Here is a 2,490-nt window from a genome sequence, read left to right as displayed (position 1 = left end):
CATGAGAGTTTGGTGATTTCTCCATGATAGATTATAGGTGTTTCCATATGGTTCACCCATGTAATTTACCTCTGCTATTGCAGGGTTCTTAGGATCATAAGCTTCTTCTTCATAAGAAGCCTCTTGAGTACTGTTGGATGCAGCTTGTATTCCATTCAGACTCTGAGAAATCATATTGACTTGCTGAGTCAATATTTTATTCTGAGCCAATATGACATTCAGAGTATCAACTTCAAGAACTCCCTTCTTCTGAGGCGTCCCATTACTCACAGGATTCCTCTCAGAAGTGTACATGAACTGGTTATTAGCAACCATGTCAATGAGTTCTTGAGCTTCTGCAGGCGTTTTCTTTATGTGAATGGATCCACCTGCAGAAGTATCCAATGACATCTTTGATAGCTCAGATAAACCATCATAGAATATATCCAGGATGGTCCATTCTGAAAGCATGTCAGAAGGAAACTTTTTGGTCAACTGTTTGTATCTTTCCCAAGCTTCATAGAAGGATTCACCATCTTTTTGTTTGAAGGTTTGAACATCCACTCTAAGCTTGCTCAGCTTTTGAGGAGGAAAGAACTTGGCTAAGAAAGCCGTGACCAGCTTATCCCAAGAGTTCAGGCTGTCTCTGGGTTGAAAGTCCAACCACACTCTAGCTCTGTCTCTTACAGCAAAAGGGAAAAGCATGAGCCTGTAGACTTCAGGATCTACTCCATTAGTCTTAACAGTATCACAGATCTGCAAGAATTCAGTTAAGAACTGAAAAGGATCTTCAGATGGAAGTCCATGAAACTTGCAGTTCTGCTGCATCAGAGAAACTAGCTGAGGTTTCAGCTCAAAATTGTTTGCTCCAATGGTAGGAATGGAGATGCTTCTTCCATGTAAATTGGAATTAGGTGCAGTAAAGTCACCAAGCATCCTCCTTGCATTATTATTATTTTCGGCTGCCATCTCCTCTTCCTGTTCGAAAATTTCTAACAGGTGCTTGCTGGATAGTTGTAATTTAGCTTCTCTTAGTTTCCTCTTCAGAGTCCTTTCAGGTTCTGGATCTGCTTCAACAAGGATGTTCTTGTCCTTGCTCCTGCTCATATGACAAAGAAGAGAGCACAGAAAAATAATAATAATAGGGATCCTTTTTACCCAAGTATAGAGGTTCCCTTTAGGTGAGTGGAAGAAAAGGAGAAGAAAAGAGAGAGATGGAATTTTCGAAAATTATTTTTGAAAAATGGTTAGTGATTTTCGAAAATAGTTTTTGAAAAAGGTTAGTGATTTTTTTTTTCGAAAATTAAAATAAACAATTAAAATAATTAGTTAATTAAAAAGAATTTTTGAAAAAGAGGGAAGATATTTTCGAAAATTAGAGAGAGAGAGAGTTAGTTAGGTAGTTTTGAAAAAGATAAGAAACAAACAAAAAGTTAGTTAGTTAGTTGAAACAAATTTTGAAAATCAATTTTGAAAAGATAAGAAGATAGGAAGTTAGAAAAGATATTTTGAAATCAAATTTTGAAAAAGATAAGATAAGAAGATATTTTTGAAAAGATATGATAGAAATTAGTTTTTGAAAAAGATTTGATTTTTAAAATCTCAATTAATGACTTGATTCACAAGAAATCACAAGATATGATTCTAGAACTTAAAGTTTGAGTCTTTCTTAACAAGTAAGTAACAAACTTGAAATTTTTGAATCAAAACATTAATTGATGATGTTATTTTCGAAAATTATGAGATAAAATTAAGAAAAAGATTTTTGAAAAACATTTTTATAATTTTCGAAAATAACTAAGAAAAATGAAAAAGATTTGATTTTTGAAAAAGATTTTGAAAAAGATAAGATTTTTAAATTGAAAATTTGATTTGACTCATAAAAACAACTAGATTTTAAAAATTTTTGAAAAAGTCAAATCTAATTTTCGAAATTTTGCGAGAGAAAAAAGGAAAAATATTTTTTTGATTTTTGAATTTTTATGATGAGAGAGAAAAACAAGAAAAATGATGCAATGCATGAACGTTTTAGATCAAAACATGTGATGCATGCAAGAATGCTATGAATGTCAAGATGAACACCAAGAACACTATGAAGATCATGATGAACATCAAGAACATATTTTTGAAAATTTTTTATGCAAAGAAAACATGCAGGACACCAAACTTAGAAATCTTTAATGCTTAGACACTAAGATTTCAAGAATGCATATGAAAAACACCATATAACACAAAACAAGAAAACATCAAGATCAAACAAGAAGACTTACCAAGAACAACTTGAAGATCATGAAGAATACTATGAATGCATGAATTTTCGAAAAATGCAATATGAATATGCAATTGACACCAAACTTATAACATGACTCAAGACTCAAACAAGAAACATGAAATATTTTTGAATTTTTTGGTTTTCTAAATTTTTTGTATTTTCTTTTAATTTTTTCTAAATAAGGATTCCAAATTTTTTTTAATATGAATTCCAGGAATCTTATGCTCTAAAGCTCCAAT

At 31.6% G+C, this 2,490-nt stretch overlaps 1 non-coding gene across 1 annotated transcript; it reads left to right on the top strand.

Annotated features, from left to right (window-relative positions):
- Positions 1-444: 444 nt before the first annotated feature.
- On the top strand, positions 445-552 carry LOC148576682 (small nucleolar RNA R71). Its single transcript, XR_015903475.1, has one exon. It is a non-coding gene; the product is annotated as a small nucleolar RNA R71 (small nucleolar RNA).
- Positions 553-2,490: the final 1,938 nt, after the last annotated feature.

This window comes from Arachis ipaensis, chromosome B1 (assembly GCF_059453495.1).
Source record: "Arachis ipaensis isolate K30076 ecotype BB chromosome B1, ASM5945349v1, whole genome shotgun sequence".
In the NCBI taxonomy this organism is placed as follows: Eukaryota; Viridiplantae; Streptophyta; class Magnoliopsida; order Fabales; family Fabaceae; genus Arachis; species Arachis ipaensis.
The sequence above is the reverse complement of the archived record's forward strand: the minus strand, read 5'-3'. Positions and strand labels throughout refer to the sequence as shown.